Consider the following 16,748-nt stretch of genomic DNA (forward strand, 5'->3'; position numbering starts at 1 on the left):
GGTAAAACGATATAACCGTCAATGATTTTCTTAACTCTTCAAAAAACTGTTAGCGATTTTCTCCTCACTAGACCATTTTCCTCTTTTCCTTATTTATTTTTAATATTAAATTTTGTGGGTCTCTACAAAACCATCGACAGGTGTTAGGTCTACGTTTTGATTAGAATCTTGCTTCTTTGGTTTGATTTTATGGTTGTTGGAGCGATCTTCATGCTCATTGGATTCTTCCTTATTTGGTGAGAGTGTAAGTCTATTGCATTGTTGGTGTGAAGTATCATGATTTGTAGGAGTTGCTGAGGTTTCTTTGTGGATGGAATTTATTGCCAGGAGAGCACCCCTAAACGGCTCTCCAGTGATTGGGGTGAGATTGGCGAGATTGGTGGCTGCAATGGAGGACTCATGTGCATTGCTAATTCCCTCCCGCAAAATTTTTCGGGGTTGGAGGCAAAGTTTGGTATGAAAATAATGATGTGTTGACTTATACATTGGCTTTGTAAAGAGATCGGCGACCTGGTGAGTGGTTGAGACGTGTTGAGTGATTAGCAGTCCACGTGCAACACATTTGCACACAAAATGATAATTCAACTCAATATGTTTGTTGCGAGGGTGGAAAATAGGATTAATGGTAATGTGAAGTGCACTAAGGTTGTCACAGTTAAGTATTGGAGGTTATGATAGTGTAATTCGAAGGTCTTGGAGGACAAAGGTGATCCAGGTGAGTTCAACTGCTGTGTTGGCCATTGTACGATACTCAGCCTCCGTGCTTGGATGTGAAATGGTGTGTTGTTTCTTTGCACACCACAAGATGAGATTTCCTCCAAGGAATGTATAGTAGCCCATGGTTGAGCGTCTCATTGTAGGACATCCTGCCCAATTTGCATCGGAAAAAGCAACTAGATCAAGTGGAGTTTGTGAAGAAAAATGTAACCCCATTCCAATTGATCCTTTGACATGTCGTAGGATATGATGAACCATTTGTAAGTTTGTCAATGTGGGAGCATGCATGAATTGTGAGACATAATTAACACTAAAGGAAAGGTCAGGGTGAGTGAGTGTGAGGAATCGTAAAGCACCAACAAGACCCCCATAGTAATTAGGGTCGTCTATGGGAGTGTCATTGGAAGTAAATTTAGTTTTAGCTTCAAGTGGTGTACTTGTGGGTTTACAATCCATCATATTGGAGCGTTCAAGGATAGTGAGGGCATAGTGTGATTGAGATAGATGAAGCCCATTGGGTGTTGGGGTGATTTCCATGCTAAGGAAGTGACGAATTGGCCCTAATTCTTTCATTGCGAACTTGCTACTTAGAAGTTGAATGAAATTTGTAACAAGTGTTGGAGTAGATCCAGTGAGTAATATATCATCTACATAAAGAAGTAAAATTAGTGAGTGAAAATCAGAGTGAAAAACAAATAGGGAAGGGTCAGCCAGGCTAAAAAAAAAAACCAAATTTAAGAAGAAATTGCGGAGACCAGGAAAATTTAATTTATGAACATAATAAAGAATAAAGGAAAAAGGAAAAAGGAAAGGAAAGAGAAAGAAAAATAAGGGGAAAAGAAATTTAAAAAGGGACATTAGCAGGGACTCATCGACGAACCCATTGTCTTCATCAACGAACGTCCTTCTTGGTATCATCGACGAGTACACGTGTCTCGTTGATGAGGAGATACCGAGAGTAGAGAATTTCAGGCCATTAAGGGTTCATTGACGAACCCATTACCTTTGTCGACGAATGCTCTTCCATGACTCATCGACGAGTACACGTGTCTCGTTGACGAGATCACATGGACAGTTGCCTATATATAGCCTAAAATCAGATTTCAACAAGAATTTTATTCTCTCCCTCACTTTCTCTCTCTAGCTTATGGCCCGGCCTCCTTCTTTCTTTGATTTCGGCTCTGTTTTAGCTTGTTTCAACAATCAGGAACCGCCACGATGATCTAGGGGTGATTCTCTACAAGTTGATCGGACTGGATTGTTGATTTGGAGTCCTTGGGCACCACTCTAAAATTAGGGTAAGTGAGTTATTTTTGGGTTTAGATGATTATTTGGAATATGTAAACCCAGGAAATGCGTTAGATGATAAATATACTGGGGTTGAATTGATTGAATTGGAGATTATGCGATTTTAGAGTATGGAGTTTTGAGCATCGCGGGCGTGGTTTAGGGTTTTAGCAAGCTTCTCAGGAAACAGGTAAGAGGATAAATTAAGTCAAATATTTATAGAAAATTAATTATTGAATGTATAATATTTGATTGAAAAATTTATATATGATTTAGTATAGTTTTGGGAATATTGATGTTGAACTGAGGAAACTTTGAAAACAGATTTAATATTATTTTGTCAGAAAAATATGTTTTCCCAAACCAGATAAATTATTATAGAGTAGTACTCACTTGTGTGTGGCATGAGTATAAATTTTACTGTAAATAATGGAATGTCAGAATATTTTATGAATTCACAGTACAAGCATGAATTGACGACAGTTTTTAAAAAAAACTATAAATAGTACAGAAATTATATTTTCAGTATATTCTGATATTTAGTCGGCGCAGATGTCGTGATATTCAGCCGACACGGATGCCATGATATTCAGCCGGCGCAGATGTTGTGACTAGATATATTTATAACAGACATTCAGAGATATTATTATTATGACAGATTTTACATTGAGTCATAAAATAGTATTATTACAGATATTATAGAATCACGATATTTCAGCAGAATCATGGTTATTTCAGTCTAAATAGAATCATCGTAAAAACAATAATATATAGACATAGTATTATATAGTATCAGATCCCTGATGGACTAGAACAGATTACAGAGCATGGTAAGATAGCTAGCTAGCTAAATCAGACAGTGTAATCCCTGTGTGCCGACCCGAGAAGTGTTACGGAGAGTAGGATGGGCGGACTAGGTTGGTGTTAGCCGACGGTACAACCACACTATTCAGAAAGTGTTGGGTTAGAGGCCGATTAGCCCCTAGAAGTGTTGTGGAGAGTAAAATAGGCGAATCAGGTTGGGTGGGCAATCATGCATAGTTATGTCATGTTTGACTTAACCTGGTAGGCCAGTCATAGTTAAGTCCAGCCCTCGAGCTGCATAACTCGATCATGCAGGGTCAATTCTTGTTTCAGCCTTCCATCTAAGGTATAATTTCAGTAATATAAAGATATAGCAAATGATTTATATGTATATAGAAATTTAATATGATACAGTATGTTATGTTGATTTACGATTTATTCATATTTATACAGAACAATTTTACCTGACTCGTCAAATGCAGTTAAACTATGTACAGTTTTTCTTTACTTATCAGATACAGTTTATCACGAACAATATAGGTTTATAACATAATAATACTCATGTTGTCATACACTGATATTAGTCTATCTCCCTTACTGAGAGGTGTCTCACCCCAGTAATACAAACATTTTAGGAAACCCAAACAGACGAGCGGAGCAAGCTTTGAGATAGAGGAGGCTGTTAGTGCTACCGTGGTTGAAGGGTAAGTAGTTGGGTTGAGATCGGGATGGATTTTTGGGGTATGACCCTAGGATATTTATGGTTCTTTTAGGATGTATATGTGTATATATAGGCCATGGTAGAACTTTGGTATTGTATATGAGGTTAAAGAAATCATGTTTTTTGCTGCATAGTTGTCATGTATGTATGAACTCACAACCTCCATCTAAATGAAAAAAATTCTATTTGCTTATTAAATTGTCTTGCTACATAATTTTCAAAGGCTATATATGCATTGAAAAAATCAGATTTCTGACGTAAAGGAATAATTCATGTATATTTAAAGAAGTCATCAACCAAACAAGCATAATATTTGAGTTTTTAAATAGAAAGAGTAGGAGCGAGTCCCCACAAATCACAATGAATTTTTTCAAACTTGAATGTTCTGAACAAGAAAAAGGTAACCGACTAAGTTTTCCTAGTGACAACTATCACAGAGATGTTGTGGTTTTGTTGTCCATACAACATCAATTAATCCTTTATTTTTTAGCCTTTGTAAAGCTAAAAACTAGGGATGACCAAGGCGTTGATGCCAAACTTTTGCAGTGCTGGATCTAAGTCGATGAGAGAAATATAATTATGGTGAAGTTGGTAGGACATAAATATCACCCTTGTGTTTCCCCTGTCATCATTGCTTGTCCTGTTTTCCTTTCCTTAACACAAAAATCAACATTAGAAAATTCACAATTAACAGGAAATTGGGTGGTTAATTGACTTACAGAAAGTAAGTTCTTTATTAGGTTGGGAACTAATAACACATCATATAAAGATAAGACAGATTTTTTTTTGTTTTATATAAGAGTCTCCAATGGCAAGAATGGGCATTGAAGACCCATCTCCAATTAGTACTGAGTTAGAACTAGAATATTTTTGGAGGTTAGTTAACATACCCGACTTACTGGTCATGTGATTGAAAGCACTGGTGTCTGTAGTCCATTATGTGTCTGCAATGGTGTCCAACATTAATGCTGCAAGTGCTTGTGGAATGTCATCTTGAGAAAATGATTTCTTTGGTACTCACCAACATATCTTTGCAATATGGCCCATCATGCCACAATATTGACACTGTTGGTCACAATACTTGTCCCTCAAGATAGGTGTCATGTGGCGTTCACCTGGTGGTGGAGGACGCTGCTGTGTATTTGAATGAGGGGTATATTTTGTGTGGGCTTGCCTTGAGTCGCTGTTTTGTTGTGCCTGAAATCCATGTCTGGTTGACGTGAATTTTTGTGTTGGTTCAGGATAGCCTAAAGAGTTTGATTGGGGATGTCACTATTGTTGTCCATAAAATGTCACTTAATGGGTGAGGGATGTAGGTTGAACATCAGTGTGGCTAGAAAACCATTTGCGTCTTTGATTGAAATTTTGGAGTTGAGAGACCAACTCATAATAGGATGGTCTTAGGGACTTTAACATAGTTGCTGTGAAGACTTCATATTGTGGACCAAGACAAGTGAAAAGAAAAAATACATTTTTTTCATCTGGAACAGGCTTCCCAATTGTTGCTAAATTGTCATAGAGACCTTTGAAGGTGCGAATGTGGTCTACGATTGTTGTGTGATCTTCTTTCCAAAGATATGTAATTTGTTGGCATAAAGTTAGTTCTCGTTCTTGCGAGTCTTGGGCATGTGCATTTTTGAGAGCCTCCCACACTACATGAGTTGTGTCGAGGCCAACAACAAGTCTAAGAGTCTCCTCAGACAATGCCCCAATGATCCACCCTTGAGAGAGACGATCAGACTTTCGCCATGCTATGAAAGCATTTGTTAATTGAGGACTTGTGTCCTCTACATTCGTAGGAATGCTTGGATTTGGTGTGATGTATTTTTTTGGTGCATGCTCTTCATTTGTGAGATGCCCCACTAATTATTGGCTTTTGGCTAGATCCAATGCTTGCTCATGCCACAAGGGATAATTGTTTGGGGTGAGTCTAAGGGTGATGAAGTTGTCAACATTGAGGGCTAATGTAGCCATGGAAAAGGGCAAGAAGGATACAAAAAAAAACAAGGAGCGGAAGGTAAGCAAGAAGATTGAATGATGCAGGAACTGTGATATTTTATTTTTTGCCTAGTGTTCATAATGGCTCTGATACCACAGAGAAAAACTAAAACAAAGGATTTAGGAGAAAGAATAATATTATCTCAAAGAGTGGCAATGTGAACACTTAGGCTATACAAATAGAAGTATTTATAGGAGATGGATAATACAGTTGTGATGTTTTGAATTCCTTAAGATTGGGTCTTTGGGCGATTGAAATCAAATCTTCAATAAATGCAGCAACGGTCAAGTTTTGTGATGAAACCGTTGACGGTTTGCTTCTGAAGTTCAGTTCTGCCTTAAATCGTTGATGTAACCGTCCATGGTTTGCTTCAAAATTGCATACTGTTTGAAGCTGTCAATGTTACCGTCGACGGAATGGTCCTTGTTGAGTCTAAACTGTTGACAGTTTGATGAAACTGTCGACGATTTCCATCAAGTGTTAGGTCTACGTGTTGATTAGAATCTTCCTTCTTTGGTTTGATTTTATGGTCAATGGAGCGATCTTCATGCTGATTGGATTCTTCCTTATTTGGTGAGAGTGTAAGTTTATTGTCTTGTTGGTGTGAAGTATCCTAATTTGTAGGAGTTGCTGAAGTTTTTTCGTGGATGAAATTTATTGCGGGGAGAGTACCCCTCAACGGCTCTCCAATGATTGGGGGTGAGATTGGTGGCTACAGTGGAGGACTCACGTGTGTTGCTAATAAATCCATCCCATAATTAAGCTAAGTTGTATCCAAACAAGCCCTTACCCTACCTTTCCTCACCCAATCAAGCACATTAGAAAGCCCAACAACCAATGGCATATTCTCCTCGCAGCCTTGGACATTTTTGTAGTCCCATAAAAAGCTAGAAAATAAATAAAAAATAAACTAGAAATTGCATAGCCAATTCTAAGCCACCTAGCAAACAAAAATATATAAATAATTAATTTTAGTTGCGAGGGAATCATCCCCCATCACCCTAGGAGTTGACTTTTCAAGGGTGGGGTGCATTTTCAAGATCACCCCTACGAATGACTCAATCTCTATAGAAAAGTTGATTGAAGATAAAAATTGGAGAACTAAAGAGTGTAGGTATTGAGGACCATAGGTAAGGGACCAGGAGGAAGTGTAGTCAAAATCTAGAAAGGGTTAATTGAGAACATCAGTTCCACTATTCACTGGTAAATTTAATGTCCTGGACTCTCACTGCAATATGATAATGTTAGGAACATCCTACAAATATAACAAAAAACATTTAAATATTAATTAAACATAAGCATAATTTACAATTGGGTCGACGGAGATCCAACTCTCTTTAAAGAGATTCAAGCTCTCTGTTATTTTTTTGGCTTAATTCACGTACCAATGTTGTAAAACTTTCACTTTTTTGACTTATCTCTCTCAGGATGTAACAACTCAATTTGAATTGTACGACTCTCTCCAATTATGCACAAATAAAAGAGTCTAAAGCTCCACAAATAACACCTTTTTTAAGTTGTCAAACTCTTTATACTTTGATGATAAAATAGTATGATAAGAGTTATCTAAAGAGAATTGTGTTTAGAGACTTTTTTTAGAGCCAATGTTGTAAGGTATTTATAGGCATACGAGGCCAAAAAGTAAGGTACACTTAATATTTGAATTTTAAAAACGCAAAAAATCAAAAAGTCAATAAATAAATATCTAACTCTAATGTATATGCTTTTTTCAAAGACTCAATTGAATAAAAATTTAACTCTAATATACATGCTTTTTCCAAAGACACGATTAAAGAAAGACAATTCCAAGATTCATGTCATTTCTAAGATGATTAATCAACTTTGATAATATATTAAGATAAATTAACAAAATCTAACTCCAAGGTACATATCATTTTCAAGATGCGTAATCAACTTTCATAATATAAGATTAAAAAAAACTAACAGATAATACTTGATTTAGCAGAAGATTTGAACATTATTTTATAGAGGAATTTAAATTGTCATGGCTTGAAATAGTGTTTGATGAGTGTGTTTGATATATATGGTGCCCTACATTTGAATTTTGAAAAGAATAGGATCAGAGTAAGTGTCTGTTTCAAGTATGTGAAGTTTAGTGTTGTGAGAATTGACATTAGAGTACTCATGCTTGTTGCAAAGTAGAGTCTGTAAGATGATAGTGTTGCAAAATTAGTTTATGTTCTGATATCAAGAAGTTTTGGGTAGTTTGTTGGTGTCATGCTCAATTGGAGGGAGAGGTAGCAATTGTGTCAAGGCCGAAATTGAAGTTGTAGGAGGTTATCTTTAGCCTAAAGGGAAGACATAATGTAAAATAGAAAGAGAAAATGAAAGAAATCAATAAAAAAGAGTTGAGAACAAAGATAAGACAAAAAACCAAAGAGAAACAATACAGAAACTGCAAGTAAAGAGAGAGAAAAGTTGTAGATAGTAGAAAAAGAGAGGAGAGTTATAGGGAGCATATGAGAGAAAGATGTAGAGACAGAGAGTGAAATTGCAGAAGAGAAAAAAATACTGCACAGAAGAGAAGAAAAAAACGCAAAGACGGAGAGGAGAGAGAACAAGGAGGGAGAGAGAGAAAAATAAGGAGAGAGACAGATGAGAGAGAGAGAGAGAGAGAGAGAGAGAGAGAGAGAGAGAGAGGCAAAGTTGTTGAAAAAAACTTCGGTGGTGGTTAGCAGGATTGATCAACAACAAAGGAAGACTATCAGTGGTTGTGGCATGTTGGCAAAAGTAACGATGATTGCCCCCCCTTTTCTTTGAGTGAAAGTTGCATGTAAGAGAATAGAAAAATGAGGAGGGAGGCCCTAGCTAGCGAAACCAAGCACATGCCATGTGTCGGTTTGTGGTTTGGCAAATTTTTCCCCCCCAATAGTGATCCAAATTTGGTGGGTTGACCTGGTTGGTTTAAGGTTGACCTTTTTCTTAGCTACTATCATCCTGAATCATATTCAGACCGTTGAGTGATCTTTTTTTTTTTTTTTTTTATCAATAGTAAAATATAAAAAAACAAAAAAGTAAAAAAATTTAAATAATATTTTTAGGGGAAGGCTACTTTCTACTACGTGGCAATTGCCATGGGGCCAATGAAAAAAGGGGTTTCAAATTTATTTATTTATTTTTAAATAATAATAAATATAATTTTTAAATTAAAAACATAAAAATTAATTGAAAAATCATTAAAATATAGAAAAAAAACTTTCATAAAATTGACTATGAGTGTAAAACTTTAGAAAAGTAAAAAAACAAAAAGAAGGATAACAATAAAACAATAATAAATCATAAGAAATTGAAGAAAAAAAAATGAAAATACTTTAAAATCATAAATAATTATTTAAAGTACAAATAAATAGCAAAGAAAAGGTACAAAAAATTCAACAAAAAAAAAACAAAAATTCATAAAATATAAAATATAAAATATTATAAAAATCCTTTAAACATTAAAAATTGACCACCAAAAAATAGATTAAAAATTAATGGACATTTCACATCTATTTTTGACCATTTTTCAGTATGTTTTGACTTTTGGTGATCTTTCTTTACATGATTTTACATCTCTACCTGATGTTTGAAAGCATTGTTGTTTATATTGTGCTTGTGTGTGCTTGTGTGTCTTTTATAATTACTACATAAATTCTTTATAAAAATATCACTTAGATTGTCCAAATGTTGTAGAGTAATATCATATTGCATTTGAGGGAAATCACTATTTGTAATAGTTGTTGGTGTTGTTATTGTTCTAGCAATTCGTTTGATATTTGTAAGAGACGAAATATTAAGTTGATGATTAATTTGGATCACATTCTTCGTAGATAAATTTGATATCTAAACATTGTTAAGTTGAGCTTCAATATGATAATTCTGTAATTAGTTGTTTACGATTTATGTACACTGCACGACGCCTAATTAGTTCAACTTGTTTACATTTAGCAGTCATTGATTGTCTTTGGCATCTAACTTTAATTTTCCATCTTTCTCACAAGCACTCTCTTTACAAATTTAACCGTTTGGTTGAATTTCATGAACTCATTTCTACATGAAGTATTAAAGTTCTTTAGAACCAAATGGATTGTAAATGTTACAGAATTAAAAAATAAATAAAATTTACATGTATGATGTTAAATTATAATTGAGAAAAAAAATGCTGAATTAAAGGGGTTTTCGAGACCAATTCTCTACATTACAAAATATAGTAGGAGAAAAGACATATTGTAATAAATGAACACAGTTAATAAAAAATAGTTACCCTATATTTAAAGAGACCTTCAATTTGGATTTGTATTGAATTTGGTATAGATGTAATAACATAATGAATTTGGTGTAGATGTACTAATATAAAATTGCATTGAAATTTATGCAAATCCACGAAAAATAAATTTAAGATACGAAATCAATGCCTCTAAATGCAACATCTCTATTCTCTAATCTCTAATCTCTAATCTCTAATCTCTAATCTCTAAATCTCTATTAGTATAAATGGAATTGTCCCTTTCGTGTCTTCTTTAAAAAATGTTAAATTTACCATTACTATTACTAATCATTGTACCATCATTATAATTATGTCAAATTTATCCCTATAACTACTCATAATTATTTCAAAATACCCCTTATAACTATCTACATGACAACAATAACAACAACAATAAGCTTTTAGCCCCACTAGGCCAGTAGAGTCGGCTACATGAATCCTTCTTTGCCAAATCACTTGATCAAGAGCATTTTATTCTCCATATAACTATCTACAACTATCCTAAAATACTCTTATACTATTTAATCTCTTATCTCTAATCTACGATCTATAATACCCTTAGAACTATCTACAATTATCTCAAAATATTGTTATACTATTTATTTTTTTCCTTTTTATTTTTTTAAGTTTTAAAAATTAGAGAGCATGTAGTGGATATTATGGCTAGTTGAAATAAAAAGTTTGCCCACTGGATGGTTTCTTCCTCTTCCTTGTTGTCACAATACTTACTGTTAGCTAAATTTTCATTGAGGAAAAAAAAAACAACATAAACATATAGAAGAAAGGGGGGAAAATGAAAGCCTTAAAAAAGTCAACTCACAGAAAATTTGAGAATGACGTGATTTTACCCCAAAAGAGTCTTTGATTAATAGTAGCTAAAACGAATAATTACTACAAAGTCAAAAAAAACATTAAAAGAAATACCAAAATTGAAGAAGTGATAACGAAGCAGGAGCAAAGGAGATAAAACAACAGATCGTGTAAGAAAATGAAGAAGGAGATGAATGTGCAAAGAAGAGAAATGTAACGCCCGAACCCGCCAAGTGGGGTCCTGGGTATTATGTGTTCCATTCACCTATTTCTGATACCATAAATGTCATTCACGCAATGAAAAATAATTAAACATTCTCCAAATAAAATACCAGAATTCTAAACTATACATCTCAAAAAGTATATCCATTCACTTTATATTCCATAACCAGGAATTTAAACATAACTTTTAAATACTTCATATCTTACAACCACTCATAATTACCAAAAACTAAACCCTACCCTGGAGCTGACTAAGCTTAATCACTTGAAGGACTTGAAACGTTAACAATTCGCTAGGGTGAGACACCTCTTAATAAGGATGGAATAAATTATAACAGTGCGTGGCAGATGAGTATTAGTGTATACAAAAATATATTCATTTGTTAATCAACATCAACTGACAAGACACATGCAGACTGTACTCACACATACATAATTAATTATAAGCGAGAGTTCCCGAGAATTGGGGAGATTACACGCCCATACATGTAACGCCTCTTTTGCTCTTATATCATTTGTAACTTTACCCTTTTCAATTTGGGTGTTGCTACAACTGATACTTATCAGGGCACTCACCTTATTCAGTAAGCTCTCAGACGGAGAGTTTTACTTCGCCATAAATATTCATGCATTTAAATTCACATATATGTACCCACACACATTCAACATCAATCACACATTTCAATCACATCCACACAAGATACTGCACGAGTTTCACATCCACACAAGATACTGCACAACTTTCACATCCACGTAGGATACTGTACAAGTCTCACATCCACACAGGATACTGCACAATTTTCACTTCCACATGGGATACTGCACAAGTTTCTCACAATTTACATTCATTGTTACACTTTCACAATGACCTATTTTTAGTATATTAGTAAAACAAACTCCTCAGGCATGCCAATGTTTTACCCCATTTATATAAATGACAATATAACGAACTCCTTAAGCTGCCAACGTTATATTGTGATTCATATCCAGGTAATATAACGAACTCATTAGGCCTGCCAACGTTATAATGTGATATACACGAATAACCACACAAAACAAATCATCAACACATATCAATTCATTCACCATAGTAATCACCCAAATACACAAGATTAGATACCATAGTGACTCACAACCAGTTTATTATAAAGAGTTAATCTTATGCCACACAGTTTGGATGTCAACCATACTGTTATATACTATTAATAAATAATATACCCCACTCACATTGGTTTTGCCCCAAAATATGAATTATAATAAAAAAAAAAACATCATTTTCAAATGCCTAATTTGTTCAGAAAATCATACATATATACACAAGCTTATAGACTCGAATTTAGCCGATTCAAACTTAATAAAAAGCTAGCATAATTTATTCCCCTTACCTGTTCCTCGAAGTTCTACCTAAAACTTTCCAAAACCCTAAAACCTAGCCGCTCAAATCTACCAAGGATCGACGATCTACATGCCAAGAGGAGGGAGAGAGGATCGTGGAGCACCCGGGAGTGTTCTAAGAGGCTTAGAGGAGAGAGAGAGAGAGATAGAGAGAGATAGATGATAGAGAAAGAGAGCTTCGGAGCTGAGAGAGAGGGAACTAGTTTTTCTAAAAAAAATGACCTAATGTCTATTTATAAGTAGGTTGTCCTCGTAGAAAACCATCGATGATTTTTCTGTACTTGATGAAACCGTCGACAGTTTGGCACTTAAACGCTCTTGGTAGTTTGCCCTGCAGGAAAACCATCGACGATTTTTCTGAGTCCCACGAAACCGTCAATGGTTTGGTCCTAGCCTAACCCTTTTTCCTTCATTTTTCTTATTTTTCCTTTCCTTTATTTATTTTTCTTTTATTTTCTAGGTTCAGGTCTTTATAAGAAACCCAAGAGAGGGAGAAAAGCTCTTTGTATATTCAATTGAATTCTCTATATATAGGGGACCTGTATATATACAATTGCTGAAAAGAATCTACTAATAACCTCCTGTAGTATAACTACATTTCTACCCTATTTGTGTAGCACAACAAAGAATAAAAGTACAGAAAAATATGCTAACTGAACACACTAACAAATGGATGAAACTCATCCTTCTTCAAAGTTGTGGTTGTGTGTGGATTGTTGTGGTTCATGCTTCAATACCCCCTCCCCCCCCAGCAAGATAGAGAGTGGAGGTTGAGAAGTCCCATCTTGGATAAGTGATGATGAAGGACAATGAAGGGCAGAGCCTTTGTGAGAAGATCAACTAACTGAAGATAACTTGGAACATAGCATGTGGAGACACTACCCTCTTGAATTTTGTCACGGATTAAGTGGCAATCAAGTGCAATGTGTTTAGTTCTTTTGTGGAAAATAGGGTTGGCAGCTATATGGATGGTAGCCTTGTTATTATAGTGCAATAAAGCAGCTTGGGGATAAGGCACTTGTAGTGTAGATAGAATAGAGTGCAACCAAGTTAGTTTAAAGCAAGTGACTGGCATTGATTGATACTCTGCTTTGGCCAAGGATTGAGACACAACAGACTGCTTCTTTGATTTCCAAGAAATCAAGGATGAACCAAGGAAGATGTAGTACCCGGTGATAGAATGTCTGGTATCTGGGTAGGAGGCCTAATCCAAATCGCAATATGTTGCAAGTTGAAGAGAGGATGAGCTAGAAAGAATTAACCCTTGACCAAACGCAACCTTGAGATATCTGAGAATTTCTTGAGCAGCTAACAGATGCATATTAGTGGATTTAGCCATAAATTGGCTTAGTGTTTGAACACTATAGTAGATGTCAGACTAAGTGATTGTGAGGTACAAAAGGTGACCAACTAACCTTCTATACACACTAGGGTCTGATAAGAAGTTGCATGTAGACTGAGTTATTTTGAGATTTTGTTCCATAGGAACGTTAGTAAGTTTACAACCCAAAGTTCCAGAATCTGCCAATATGTCCAAAGTGTATTTTCTTTGGCATAAATGAATACCTTTTGAAGATCTTGCAATCTCAATACCAAGAAAGTACCTTAAAGAACCGAGATCCTTTATGTTAAATTTGCTGTCCGGGAAAGCTTTTAACTAGGTCATAGAATATTGAGATCATTGCTAGCCACAAGTATGTCTTCAATATACACAAGTAAAGCTGTGAATGAACCATTATTTTCCTTGGTGAAAAGGTTGTAGTCAGCCTTTGATTGAGAGAAACCAAATTCAAGCAAGGAGTTAGAGAACTTAGAATACCATTGCCTCGAAACTTGTTTGAGGCCCTATAAACTCTTAAGTAATTTACATACTTGGGTTGGAGTCCCTTTCGTGTAGCCAGGGGGTTTTCTCATGTAAATTTCCTTATTTAAGTCCCCATATAAAAAGGCATTGTTGACATCAAACTGATGTAAATGCCAACCCTTAAGTGAAGCAATGGCCAAGAGACGTCTCATGGTTACCAATTTGGCAACAGGTGAGAATGTCTCATAAGAGTCTACCCCTTCAAGTTGTGTGTAGCCCTTGGCTACTAAATGGGCCTTCAATCTTTCAACGAACTCATTGGAGTGATATTTCACTTTATAAACATACTTACAGTTAATTGGCACTTTGCTAGGAGGTAAATTTGTAAGTTCCCAAGTATTATTGGCCTCTAAGGTAGCAAGTTTGCTTTCTATGGCTTGACACCGACTTGGGTGTTTGAGGGCTTGTTGATAGGTTTGTGGTTCAAAGTGTGTGGAAATAGCTATGGAGAATGCTCGGTAGGTAGCTGAAAAAGCTTGATAAGATAAAGTATTAGCAAATGGAAATGAAGTACCAGATAAATAGTCGAGTTGCTTATGCAACAATTGGATGGAAGAAGTGAGAGATGTTTGTTGACAATGAAAATCTTGCAAGTATTTGGGTGCATTCCTAGCTCTGGTTGATCTGTGAGGAAGGGGGGAGGTTGTGGGGTGAAAAGGGAAGAGGAGAATGGTGAGAATGTGAAGAAGAAGGGGAATCAGAAGGAGCAGTATAGGACATCTTGAGACAAGATGGGACAAAACTAGAAGTAGAGGAATCTTGAGATGAAGTAGGTGGGGAAGTAGGGGGTTCTGGGAAGGAAATGTGAATGGAGTAGGAGGAATAAGAGGGATAGAAGAAGTATGACGTGAATTGATGCTGGGGAGACTTTTATTGAAAGGAAAGACACTTTCATGAAACACAACATCTCAAGAAAGAAAATTTTGTTCAGTTTCCAAGTCTAATAGTTTATAACCTTTTACTCCAAAGGAGTAACCTAGAAAAATACACCTTCTCCCTCATGGAGCAAATTTCTTTCTCCCATGGGTTAAAGTGGAGGAAAAACAAAGGCAACCGAAAATTCTAATGTGGTGGTACGTGGGAAGCTTATGAAAAAGGCTTTTGTAAGGGGTTTTGTTGTTTATGGTGTGGCTCTTATACTTGGAGTTTCATAAACAAGGGAAGGAAGAAGAAAATGGAGGGGCTGCACAGCAGACACTCATCAACAAGTGCCCTGAGCTCATTGACGAATAGATACCGAGAGTTAGAATTTCCCAGAATTGAAGACTCGTCGACGAGAGTATGGACATGTTGACGAGTGGTCTTCTTCGTATCGTCGACAAATCCTCGTACTCGTCGATGAGTGTCACCTGGGCCGTGAAGAGAAATTCAAAATTTGAATTTGGACATTATGGTAGCTGGGTATTTGGAGGGAAACCTTCGAGAAACTTCTATTTATGTACTTCTGAATGTATTTTGTTTATAGAGAACTTTGTAGACTAGTGTATTGTTGTTCTTCACATTATAGTGAATATTGAGTGCTATTTGCTTTATTCTTATATGATAAATTATTATTTTCTCATCCATATTGGTTGTGTGTTGTTGAGGCTTGGTGATTTGTTGCAAGTTTACAACTTCCGCTGAGCGTGTGTGTATCCTATACTCAATTAATATCACAAAAAAATGGTATGAGGGCGATTGTTATTATGGCATCGAGATCATCTTTTGCAAGATTTGACGTTGTCAAATTCGATGGAACTGAAAACTTTAGTTTATGGCAAAGGAGAGTAAAAGACATTCTTGTGCAACAGGGAATGACTAAGACTCTACTTGGTGTTCAACCGATTGGAATGGACGAGACAACATAGAGAGAATTGGAAGCAAAGGCAGTTTCTACAATACGCTTGTGTTTGGCTAATGAAATTCTTTATCATGCGATGAAGGAGGATTCTCTAGCAGCTGTGTGGTCAAAGCTTGAAAGCCGGTATATGTCTAAATCCTTGTCGAACAAACTTTTTCTTAAGCAAAGATTGTATTGGCTTAAGATGGTCAAGGGTTCAAATTTGATCCAACATATCAACATTTTTAATCAAATTGTGAGTGATTTGGAACATGTTGATATAACATTCGAGGAGGAAGATAAAGCATTTATGCTATTAAATTCCCTTCCTACGTCTCAAACTTATGAAATTTTGGTTACAACTCTTACATGGGGCAAAGATAATATGAATTTGGAAGAAGAAACAAGTGCATTGTTTGGTTTTCATCAAAGAATGGTGATTAGCAATGAAGCTTCGCATGGTGAAGGACTTGTTGTAAAAGGTAATCAAGAACATGGGAGACATAAGTCCTAAGGAAAATCTCGGTTGCAGTTCGAGAAGAAGAAGAAGGACGTGAAATGCTTTAAGTGCGGTGAAATCGAGCACATAAGGCCAGAATGTCCGGATTGGAAGAAAGGGAATTCTGAAAATCAACAAGGTTCATCAAAATTTGCTTGTGTAGTGGAAAGAGATTCATAATGCTGTGATGGAGATATGTTGTGTATTTCATCAGGTTTGGAGTGCCTCATAGAATACTCTTGGATACTTGATACCAGATGCTCTTATCATATGACAAAAAACAAAAAATGGTTTGAAACCTACAAGTCAGTCAATACTGGTTGTGTTTTGATGGGAAATCATAT

This window comes from Malania oleifera, chromosome 4 (assembly GCF_029873635.1).
Source record: "Malania oleifera isolate guangnan ecotype guangnan chromosome 4, ASM2987363v1, whole genome shotgun sequence".
NCBI classification, from domain to species: Eukaryota; Viridiplantae; Streptophyta; class Magnoliopsida; order Santalales; family Ximeniaceae; genus Malania; species Malania oleifera.